The sequence below is a fragment of the Dufourea novaeangliae genome, unplaced genomic scaffold (genome assembly GCF_001272555.1).
Source record: "Dufourea novaeangliae isolate 0120121106 unplaced genomic scaffold, ASM127255v1 scaffold8, whole genome shotgun sequence".
Classification (NCBI taxonomy): Eukaryota; Metazoa; Arthropoda; class Insecta; order Hymenoptera; family Halictidae; genus Dufourea; species Dufourea novaeangliae.
Window position 1 is genome coordinate 13,720,699 of NW_015373923.1, and position 13,276 is coordinate 13,733,974.

At 36.7% G+C, this 13,276-nt stretch overlaps 1 protein-coding gene across 1 annotated transcript in view; it reads right to left on the bottom strand.

Annotated features, from left to right (window-relative positions):
* Positions 1 to 13,276, bottom strand: part of LOC107194708 (carbonic anhydrase 2-like) — a 49,950-nt gene that overhangs the window by 36,220 nt on the left and 454 nt on the right. The window lies entirely within an intron of this gene.

A 13,276-nucleotide genomic window follows, 5' to 3' on the forward strand; every position in this document is an offset into this window, starting at 1 on the left:
TCTGTCTCGCAAAAGTTAATTTCGTGGCTGACTTTTGTATCACACGACATATCAATTACTACCTTCTTGCTATGGAGTTAATTCGGTATCAGGTTATACGCTCCCGTTGAACGAGCTGGAAATCAATGTATAGTATTATATCGAGATCATGCACAGCACCGAACCAGTCGAAATCGATATAGAACACGACAAACGAAACTCGTGCCTATAACGCGTGGACCTTCTTATGTCAATAGTAGTCCATTAATGTTTTAATGTTCCGGTTCTGTTTCGGTTGGAGGAAGCTCGGTGCAGTCAACAGAATTGTCTTCGTCTATATTACTTCAATATAAATCAGATGCTACACCTGCTATTTTGGAGAAACGATCGATTACAAACAAGTATATTAATTATTTTTTAATTGCAGCGAAGTATGAATTAGTGCAGGCGTCCAATTTTCCTTCGGATTAGCAAATGTAGAATTATCTCTGGTGTTAATACTCTACTGACAGGTAGCTAATTAAGAGAACTTTTGATTTCGATGCTCATCGACAACAAGCTCATTAATTTACCATTAAATCCGTATTAAAGGAGATACTACTACATTATGGTATCAGTGTAATTGCTATGTTTCACGATTGCAATTTGCCACTGTGATTGACTGTTTATTAATAGATATATAGCTGTTGATCTTTGGTCTAATATACCCACTGAACCGGTTAGTAATGTGGTAAGTTGTACCAATTGTTGATTCGATGCTTCTCTGTTACTAATGTAAGCCAAATTTCAAATGAACAGTGCACACTTTGCTTCCAGAGGACAGATATGTAGTTTCCAAAGTTAGTACGTCGCGGTTACTTTTTTAAGAAGATTTTTATTATCCGGAATATAGTAGGAAAGAATATACAAGCATGTGATATGCAAATGATTTACGTAATTGGCAAGTTTCAGCGTAAGCGGTATATTAAAGGATACATTATACGGAATATGATGTAAGAGGTCGACTTGATTACCGAGGAAATGTTACAAGAAATAGTTGGAAATACGAGATACATCGACGATGAAATAATTGTTGTTGATACGTTAACGAAACAATACCGACACGTGGGGCAAATTTACAAATAAATCAATTAGTATGAACTTACGAATTCGAAACGACATATTTGTGAGAATAAACCCAACAAATGGAATTGTTTTCCTTTACTCACTTGCATGACTATTAAAGGGTTTTCTAGTGAGAGGAAGAAAAACAAAGTAAAGCAAAGTTGAAGTTGGAGTGTTGGGCAGCGATCAATATTGATGTTTACGCTAAATCACATTTTCTTGGAGCAGTTTACAAAGACAGAGACTTAAATAGAAATCTTAAGAGTTCTATTATGTTAAGAACAGAGTAAAAACGTAATTAATTCGTAGGATTTTCATTACAGGTATTGTATTTTATACATTCATGTCTGTTATAAATGCATTATATCTAGTCTTTTGATCATTAACACGCAAAATCAGTGTTTTGGAGTGTCAGAATTAGGAAATCGAGCTTCCAGATACATTGTAAGATTAGAAGCGTCTTTTCCACTATACTGTGATACTCCAATTTTTATCAGGTCTAATTCTGGTCCTGGTTCATTGAAAACTTCTCTGCATTCAAGAAAATCGTACGAAATTTGTTACTATTACGGTTTAGTTTTTTGTGAATAGCGATGGGTGTTTGAATCTCAATTTCGAAGTGATTCGAAATTTTTCAATGTGTTGTGAAAATTCGAATCACTTCGACTATAATTCAGTATTTAAAATTCTTGAAGGTCCTGATAAATCCTGAATCTTGAATCTTTAGTCTTTAAAGATTCGATAAGGTCCTGAAAGTCTCGGAAGTTGTGCCAATCTGTATAGTTTTCAATATCTTGAAAGTTCTAATAAGTCTCGAAAGCTTAGTCAGTATTTAGTATTAACTAGTAAAGGAGTTTATTGACTTATTGCTCTCACTAATTCAAATATGATAAATACTACAACCTAGGCTCAATTAAAGTTATTTTCAAAATTATACCTGTGTAAATGTGTACAGTTTTGGTATGCAACAGGTCAACAAAATATAAACGGTTCATTTGAAAAAATCAGATGTTAAAAATTAGTCAACTAGCCCCAGTATCCCCCACATATTTAAAACAATTCAAATTGCTTCAGCGCCCATCGCTACAGGTGAACCGATCGCTACAACAGGGTTAAGAGAGTTGCAACCGAAGACAGCAGGAAACCGACCGCTGAAACACTTCCACTCGCCGCGAGATTCCTCACAAATTACTCACCTCGCTTCCCACGAAATTCGCGTCAATCAGCCGCTTTCATTGTTCCGCACATTTTCCCGACCGACCGGTCCGGAGTATTCGGGACACGTCGACAGACGCATCGATGAATTATGAAATAAAAGCTCATGTCAACGAATTGAATGGTTGACTAGAAGAAAGACGTATGTTACATTTCATAGAGAAACGTGAAAACAATTAATTGCTCATTGTAGCAATTAACCCTTTCGCTTCAGGGTGAAGGAAGGATTGCTGAGAATTTGGATATACTTTTTTTTATATTTTCAACCCTTAGAATTACGAACCTGGAATTGAAAACTGTTTATTTTGACAGATATGTGGGTTATAAATTTTAGAATAAAAAATAAGTATTTTCAGATTAATGAATTCATTTCGATTACCTTCTATCAGACAAATAACACATTCTTGCATTCGGAGACAAAAAATTTGAAAAATAATCAGAAATTTTTGAACATGGTCAGATTTGAAACCGTCGATTATGCATAAAGCGAGTTTATCCTTATCACATATTGCTTGTTAATTCCATTAGATCCGATAAGCTGAAACAGTTCCATCTAATACAAAATTAGGACTCACCTACTCAGACGAATTTGTATAATACGAAAACCAAAAAATTTGACCGTGTTTATTCACTCGAACGACGACCCAGTGAGGATCTTATCGGCCAATTCCAACACGACCGCGACGACGCACAAATACAGAGCAGGTGAGTTGTATCATCGAAAGGGGATGTCGACCTTCGGGCCAACAAGATTCCAGTCTGACCCAAATATTTCGGTTACGCGAGACGAGGGGACAGAATGGAAACAAGGTGTGAATTACACGGAGGGAGGGCCGTGGCACCGTCTCTAAAAAATGATCTCTTTCCTTAGTTTGACGTGCAAAGCAACACGTGTCCGCGATTAAACCGTACTAACGGAGGGAAACCTTTTCTTTTGCTTGTCTACGAAACGGGGCCACACGGAGCCGTCAAAGCTGATTTTCGTCGATAAACTGGTTGTTTGTTTCGTTTGGGATCGGGTATAACTGAGAATTACTATTTTTCCCGTTAGATTTAAACACAAGGGAATCATTTTCATTATAAAAAGAATACGCAGAGTAGGCGTATCCTGATTTAATGGAGTATAATTTCTGCGATACAAATTGATCTGGTTCACCCTTTGTGATCTACTTAGCATCAATATTCATATCTTATGTTTAAGTGAAGGTGCTAAAGTTACCTGTAGCTCTGCAGTATTTGAAAAAATAGGAACAGATGTTTTTTGTAGCAAATAGCAAATTCATCTGTGCAAACTACACGAAATTATAATATTATAGACGCGAATCACGATGGGTCATTTCCCACCAACCGAATATTTTAAGATGCACCTTGAATAATCGATTATATCAAAAAGTAACTAGATCGTACTACTTCGTGCATCTTCCACTTTCGAAAGATTACAAAATTGACGTTACTCCTTCTAAACAAGATTTCAGAGAATCGATGTTATACTCTCGGAAAACTTTCGCGCGCCAGTCGGCGAAACGAGCGAAAGCATCCCAATTAAATGATATTGTACCAAGTGAATAATACTAGATTACGATTTCCAAAACATAGAGACTATAATAGCTTAGACTACTCTTAAAGGTTATAATATACTATTCTTAACGACTATAATAGTTTACACTACTTTTAACAACTATAATAGATTAGACTACTTCTAACAACTATAATAGCTAAGACTAGACGTAGGGTAAACCGGTAAAGTAGCCTAATATGAGACTTTCCCCAATACGAAACCCCAGCCTATCTCCTTACGGAGAGGTCTTGAACGTCGCAAATAATTTCAAAAAATGGACTACAAGGAAACGCGTAAAAAGTGATAGTTCAACTGATGAGTGTGAAAAAGACATTATTCTGAAGATTCTATTCTTCAGATGTACATAGTGAAGAAAAAGGTTCAGTGTATCAAATGTTACCGGTGGGCTCATGAAGACTGCAGCGCAGGCGCAATTAATTTTATATGCCCAATGTGTGAAGAAAGACAGAAAAACTAAGTTTTGACAAGATGAAACCTGGGTCTCATATTAGGCGACCAGTTTTTGAATTCATGTTTTCGCATACTTTTCATTTTTATTTTATTATGATTGAACTCCTACTGTTTTGTTATAATTTCTAATATGTTGTAAAAGTGTACAAATCTTACATTTAAAACGTGTATCGTATTTTAATAAAAGTATTTTTAATCGAGAATTATGCGTGCTTAAAAAAATAGGTCTCAAGTTCGACTACTTTACTCTAATAGTAAAAATCGACGGGAGTCGCCATACGCTGAGATCTCGAGCGTCCTCAACTAATGGCGGCGCTTCCGGTCCCGGCGAAACGTCCCTCGCGAATAAATTCGAATGATCTGCAGACTCGAGTGGAGAGGGGGCGCGCGCGCACGGTCAGAAACGAAACGACTTAATCGTCGATCTGCACGCCGCCCGGTCAGGAATTTATGCAAATATCACGGTATCCGCCAGACTTCGCGCAGTTGCACTCGCGCCGCGCCGGGTTCAAAGATAACGCTGACAAATTGGCCCCAGATTAAGGGCATTTCGGGGGAGGCATGCACGGTAACCGGGTAAGGCGAAACGAAACTGGGTCTGCGACCCCTACCTACACACATACACAACACACACACACACACGGTGGCCTTCGTGTACACGTTTCGCTTTGTTCCCCTCTATTTCCGCTAATATCAACGTTCACGGGTGAACGTCGATATCGTGTGCCGGCTCCTTTAAGTACCGGGGGCCGTTCGGACACACGTTTACGAGTCTTTCCGACTTTCCGCGGAATATTCTTCGTTAACCGTATTGTGGTACATTCGACGAGTTAATCTGGTCGTGTATTTCTTGTGCTCAGAGTTGGGCAAAATGTAATGTAATTACAAAACTTAAATCAGAATTACCATGTAATTGCAAGACAATTACACTTACATTGTAATTAACTATACTAAATTTACAATAAAAATTACAATGTGTTTGTAAAATTGCAATGTAATTGTAATTGTCTCGTAAGTACCATGTAATTACACTGTAATTGCGATTTAGATTTTCTAATTAGATTACATTTTGACCAACTCTGCTTGTACTGAAACGAATAATGACGAGTCTGACTGGTCGATCGATATGAAACAATATTTAACCCTGCTACGGTCCTCCAGCCGTCAAAATAATGACAGGGAAGGAAACGCACGATGATCAGTAAAAATTCGTTACATATTTAGCAAACTTAGGAACATTTTTGAAAAGACTAGATTAAGATTAACCTTTTAGCTACTAGGCGCCAATACAGTGGCTTCCTCGTTAAGGCATTTTTTGAGACGAAGCACCACTACAATGGTTTCCCCCTAGGTGACTGGTAGATATACTGGTTCACTTGTTTTTTTGCTTCTAAACCCGTGTACGTTGGGTGATGTGGAAGTTATATCACTTTTTTCTCTTCTTTTTTTTTGTACATATGTATTATGTAACTCGGCGACCAGTTCCGTCGTAGTCAAAAGGTTAAGGTGGCTCCCGCAAATTTTTAACAATTATAAATTTAGTTGAAAATTTAACAGAGCATTCTTAAAAGCTTCGACGTTTGATTGCTACCAACAAATTGCAAGGCCAACAATAAAATTATTGAAAAAGAAACGCTATAAAAATTTTTTTATGGAACTATATCTAGTTGATACTAAAAAGTTAATCACTTTTTATTTAGTTACAATAAGACATTTTCATAAAAAATTAAGTGATTATAGATTATTTTACGGAGATTATGATGGCACGGGAAAAAATATATGTTAACGATCAAATAAAACTGAAAATTAAGATCAAAGTATGCAAACTTAGATTTTAATTCGTTTAGTAGTGCCTTCTACGCATGTCTGCTAGGAGCGGCAACATTGCTTGCTTTCCTTTTGTTTGTTCTACGAACTTTCCAATTTTTTTTTTAAAATTGAAAAAGAAATAAAATATTTTTTATTATACGGAACAAATTTTATGTTTTTGCCACGTATTTGTAATTTTTTGTTCTATTTAACAATTTTGAAGTAGTTTTTGAACTATTAATCATTGAAATTAAATTGGTAAAATTGATTAAAAGTATAAAGTGCCATATGGAGCCCCAGCTAGGTACAACATCAAACGCGGAAGCTACCTTAAACTGAAAAAATGTGCAAAGACTTGACAGCGTTAAAGAAAAGAAAATGTGACAGGGTCGAAATAGATCCTAAGACCCGTAGCAGGATTAACAAATTTAAACTTGCACGTTTAAAAGTGCGGTGTGTGTAATGAACGTAAAATTAATTCAAAAAAGACAATGCAAAAAATAATGCCATGTGCCGTTGGATTTACCTGAGTGCTTCGTAATCTGTACTTTTCAGAACTCTTAATAAATTGCTTATCGTTATTTCTTAAAGTTTTCTTTTGTTTTAAAGTATGTAATATATTTTAAAATCCTTTTGAATACTATGCCACTCGTTTTATGGAAGTGAATGAATCTTTAGATGAAACCTGTTGATTTATTTTTTAACGCACTGTATTAGGACATGTAGAAAAAAAATGAAATAAAAAATTAAAGGTAATTCAAATTAAATCAGTACTCAAGGGGTTAAACATGTTCCCTATCAGCCGTCTTTTAATACTATTTGATACAGACTGTGATAGATTTTTCATATTCCATTCAGCACAAGGAATGTTTTTAATGGTTGAATGGGTAGATGGAAATTCAAGTATCCAACTGATCAATTGAGTAAAACCTCCCGTATCCGAACTAATAGGAAGACCATAAATGTTCGAATAAAGAAATTTTCAGATAATAGAACAATTACCTTTCTGGTACTATACTTCATTTACTTAAAGCAAATTAAAATACATTAATTATTTAACATAACACAATGACTTTCGGAAGATTTTACGGAATCGAAACAAAAAGGTACACACTTGAAAGAGATATTGGAAACTTACTTTTGGTATATTATGTCTATAGGGTAGTCGTATTAGGAAAACCGCTTACTGCTGCGTGTTGGCGACAACTAAGATGGAGCACAAATGGAATTTGTGTATAAAGATAGGAGGAGAGGACTGTTGGTCGATTTGTTTTATAACAGTTGTTACATTCGTCCCATGTTACGTTTGTCCTTCGTTTCCCCCACTTCCATTAATGTCCGTAACGTAAAATCGTAAAACGATTGTCGCACGAAGCCGACGAAGTGGCCCAAGAATCGCAACGTCAAAGATACGACGACGCGTGCGCATTCGCGAAAAACGGCGGAATATAGCCGAAGAGATATTTTAAGAAGTATCCGTTCGCCCGGGATGATGGTTTATTTTTCTTGGAGGAGAACGGCTAAATGAAATTTTCCTTCGCAAAACATTCCATACGAAAGATGCACGATGACGCGCGAATACTGTGATCGACGACCATCGGAAATTAAGCTTGATATTTTAACGTTCGTGGACAAAATTTAATCGTGAGAAAAACGCATCTGGATGCAATTTCGAGCTGTTGGCCGCGTTTCCCCACGATTGTCAGCCGCCACCTAGTGCGCTCCATTGATTCACTCGACTCGACGCGGCCACCTGCCCGCAGACCGTATTCGTCCCAATGGAACAGTCGTGACCATTATCTTTCCAGCGTACATCCGCCAGCACAATCAGCGAAATGAACCGCCGTGAATATTCTTTTAGGGCAACCGCGCCACATCTCACCGCTCCTTTTTATGCAACAATTTTTACAATCTCCCAACACGAACGCGACGAGCCTACTTTCCTCGTATCCGCGGCGGCACTCTCTCAAGCTCTCTCGAATCGAGCGCGCCATTCCGGCCCGCGGAGCAACGTGCGCGCGCGAGTCCGTGCACAATACGTGCGTGCTTGTACCTCGTTACGGGGGCGTACAACGTGCTCTCCATTCTCGGGTTATATTTACGTGTCTGCGGTCACTACACATTGTACGACGTTTCCACGTGGTCTATACACTGCTGCGATTATCACTCTCGCGAACCTGCAAGAGTCTTTGGAACGGGCGTATTTTCATGAGTAAACTCGGCTTCCACCAGTGATGGGCACCATTGACTAAATTAAACTATCAACTAATGACTATTTAGTCGCAACATACTATGGACTAATGACTATTTAGTCGCAACATACTATCGACTATTTAGTCGATAGTTTTTAGTCGACTGAAATTTTGCTTTATAGGTTATGTACAGATTATGTCGTCAACTTTTCAGCACCATTGGTGTATTTACCTTTTAGAAATGTATTAGTTCATAGATAGAATTTCAAACATATAAGTGGTAAACAAGTTTTCTTAAACAATCACTAATATTCGATTTTTTGTAAGCTATTTAATATTGGCACTTCAAAAATTAACTGCTCTAAATTTTTTATATAAATCAATTAGGTTATAAGTAATAATTTGCATAGTTCTTGGTAATGCATAAAAAAATATATGAAAAAATTGCAATTGCTTTGCATCACGAAGAAAATAATCAAGATCCAGTCAATAGCGATCAATAGCTCGATAGTTCGAACGAGTCGCTTGAAGCGATTAAATTTAATCGACTAAAGTAGTCGCTTCAAACGACTAAAGTAGTCGACGATTGAAAAAATTAGTCGACTGAAAGTAATCGTTGGTTACTATCGATTTAGTCGATAGGTTTTAGCCGATAGTGCCCATCACTAGCTTCCACTAGAAAAAAAAGTGGCGTATGGCCTCCCACCATTTGGTAAATTGATTTCAGATACTAAAACAAATGTTAAATCGAATGTCAATTTGGTATAAATTTCAGTAATTCCTAATACCAAGTGGTAGCAGCATGGTAGGAGGCCCTTCCCCTACGCCATTTTTTCCCCTAGCAGAAGCCCAGTTTGATCGTGAGTCGAGATTCCGCTAATGGACTGGTGTCCCTAGCGGCAAGAGTCCTCCAAGCGCCATTCATATCATCCACAGATAATTTTTGCCGCGTGTGGGTAGGAGGATTACAGTTTTACAGGTTAGAATTATTAGCGCACGGTGTCTATTAATGTCGAATTATTCTGGCTGCTTGTACACTTGTCAGCTTATAACTAGACTGCGGAAGTTTATGCAAATTCACAATTTCAAATACTAGTATCTAAAAATTCAAATGTGATAGAATTTTGAATTTTACACTAGAGCCTTTACTGCGTTAATAATAATACACAAATGGTATTAAACTTCATTAAAATCTTAATTTTATTATATTTTTCAGGTTAAGTGACGCTGTAAATGCATAAACATTTGCAGTCTATTTATAAATGACGTGGTATAGATCATTAAAACATAGAAGACCAATGATTCTCTCTATTGGTGGTTGGCTAGACCATGTTTTTTGCGACAAGAATCATCCAAGCACTATCATCCTCAAATGATTCTTGCCGCTCGTACGTAGGAGCGTTATCTATGCTGCGCTGCTAAAGCTAATTGACGTGTCTGCAAATACTTTGTTTTGAGAAAAGAGTAATCTAGTACTTTTAATAATGCCAGCCATATGTTAAATGTTTTTTGTAATAAACAAAGTACCTACCTACGCTAATTTTGTTGCAACTTTGAAGTCAGTTGAAATTATTTATAACCAGATACGTTCATTTGTTTTACATCAACAGCTAATCAATGAGGATATATAAAATTTTCGTAAATAGTTACGTGGATAAAAAGAATAGACAGAGCTTTTTACGTTAAGAATAACTTAAAAAATAATATTTAGTATCTAAATTGCTCATAACCCGAAATACGTCAAAATTGCAAATACATCAGTTAGCGTTAGCGGGACAGTATGGTCCTAGTAAAATAATTCTTGCCGCTCGTAAACTGATAGCTTTTAACCGATGTGATATGGATCATTAAAACAAAAGGGACCAATGATTCTCTTTACTGGTGGTTGGCTAGCCCATGTCCCTTACGGCAAGCATCTTCCAAGCACCATTCATATTACCCTCGGAAAATTCTTACCACTTGTAGGTTAAAGGCTTATGATCCTACCGGTAAGAATTAATAACGCAAGATGTCTACTAGTTTAGAGTAATTGTTGCCGCTCGTAATCCGATAGTTTATAATCGTCGCGGTATAAATCATTGGACCATAACGCACCAATGATTCTTTCCGGTCAGACCTGGCAGGTAGAAGCGGCACGAATCACTGCAGCACGGTGTACGCGTCGCCCACCGACGCTAAAGCGAACGAAGAGGGACGCCTATACCTGCGAGACCAGGTGCATCGGCCTGAAGCACAACGGGGAAAATTATTGATTTTCGTTTACCCGGAGAGCAGGTAGTGTCCCGTGCTGGCAACGCCGTCCCTTGGCACGAGTGGGACGCCCTGCATTCGAAGACAGTGGCCTTAGGTCAGTGAGCCCGGTGCCATCGTGACACCGTGGAAATCGAATGTGGAGGCACGAAATCCTCTTATCACCAACCGAACTGCAGTTTTTTCTGTCTCGCGGTTCGTGTTTGAGGCGGTTAACCCCTCAGGGCCACGCAATTTTTTCCGCGGTGAACACTCTTAGCTTAGTTCGTAACTTTCGTTCTTTGATGAAGACTGCGGATACTCGTTCTATAGGAAATTGTAATTAATTCTCTAAAAACCGAATTTATTTATCAAGTACGAAAAAATATCTTGCTTTGGATGTACGTAAATCGAAAAACTAATATAGTTTTTTTTTTAGTATTTTATTTTGCTATAAATATTTTTAGTGTCTCTGGTGAAAGCTTTTGTTAAACTTCAAATTAAATGAAAATTTGACTAAAATCTGTTAGAGTTTTCAATATTTCTATATAATCTACAATCTACTAATTTGTATTTTCTGCTACGTTTATATAGAAAGAGAGATTTAAACTTCAAGGAATAGACTTACTTGGGCTAAGTAATTACTTCTAAGTAATTACTTCTTAATGGATCTGGGATCGGGAGAGAAATTTTTATTGCATACACTAGAATATTTAGAGCGGTGCTCCACCAATAAAATATATATTAAACGATTCCGGAGAATGCCACAGGTCGATAATATCGATGCACTTGGCGCAAAGTCGAAATTCAAAATGGAGGACATCTCGGAGCGAAGAGTGTCTCAACAAGTACACCTACTTCCGTGAAATCTGAACTCGTGATAGTACTTATTACACAGCAAATTCCGTGTTTTAGTCTTGAGAAATCGAAACAATAACATTGACAGATACCATCCGTATCTAATCTTTACGTTTCTCGAACATGCAATGCTTTTCGTAGATCTATGCGATATGCTTAATTAACAAGCCTGACTGTTTAATCGGTCCTCCGCATTGACAATATTTGTTCTCGCGCGATAAGTTAGATGCATCATAATCACAGACAACCGATGATTAATTCGTTGCACCTTTTGTATAGTGAAAAAAAAATTAGAACAACGATCATCGTCACGAATAATTCCGTTTTCCATTTGAGCATTGAAAGCGATGTGATAAGCGAAACCGAGATTTATCGCACCTGGCTCGATTGAACGGTACATGCTTTTCCAAAACATTGTTTCAAAGTTTTACGTTTTCCTTGACACCTTTCGAAGTCTTTGAAAACGTCCACTCGCGGTCGACATACCGTAACCGATTCTTATGATTTACGTACCTTGATGATGAAGGTTAAAAATATTTTACTTGCTTAACTATTTTTGCTATCGAGCGTCAGCCATTTTTTTTCGGACGTCAAAGAAACGAGAGATAATGTTACAGCATTTCTCAGCGTTTCTCAGAAAAACAGATATATAATTTCTTGTTTTTGATATGGATGATGCGCACAGATTAGCATCAGTACAACTATTTAATTTCTGACGAAACGTAGACACAAATAAATTTTGATACCCGTTGCGGTGTAATATGAAACTATTCTTCGATGCTAATACAGATATGTTGACAGCGGATCTTTATGCATTTATAACGTACAACAATCTTAAAGATAAAATAAAGTACAAATTTAGGTGGAATTTAATAGAATTTCCTTTTATTTTTGATCTGCTAAAATCATCAATGTAGAAATGAACTTGCATTTGAGATTAGTGCTTTTAATTTTGTGTATAAAAATGTAAATTTCCATCAACATTTCTGTTTTTCACAATACGTTACTCGTTGCATGACAAAATTTAACGATTCAGGAAGATAATACACGCTAACGATATAAAATATAGCGGAAAAGGGCGTAGATCTTGATAGTCAAATGCCCAACGAAATGATCTATAAAATTTATCAGTCTCTATTGCACGTTCAGAGATTTACGAAATCATTAGCGAACGTTACGATGTTAATCACAATTAAATGAATAACAGTTTAAAATTAAAAAAATAAGATAATAGTCATGAGACAGATATAAATGTTTTAATATCATATTCAAATTAGCTACCGTAAGAAAGTTCGAAGAAAGAAGAAATGCACGTGGCGCGGTGACCAATTTCTTAAAATCACATTTAAATTAACGTTAGAAGTTTCACCACAATATAAAAACCGAAAGAAAATGCATGGGGCTCGAGAAATACTTTTCACAATTAAAAAATAATTTACCTAATGTCAGTCACCGTTAAGTTAATCCAAATTATTGCTATTGCCCCTATTTCGATACTAAATGGAATTAGACCATATGAAATGACAGATTCCTTAGAGTCACATTCAAATTAATGACCTTAAGAAACCTGACCAATGTATAGAAATCGAAAGAAGAATTATTGGGCCTTAAGAGCGATCAATATAAATCACTTTTTAAAAGGAATTGTAAGAAATATTTTATTCAATACCACTCACAATTAGGTTAATCTACATTAGTTACTACTGCTTCTGTTTCGACACTAAATCGGATCAGACCGTTACGGCTGAATATTTCACCAACCAACCCGCATAATACATAATAAACGATCTAATACAAATTTAACAACGGAAAGCGCTGTGTATCGTACCAGATACTTATTTCCAATCAGTTTATATAAAAT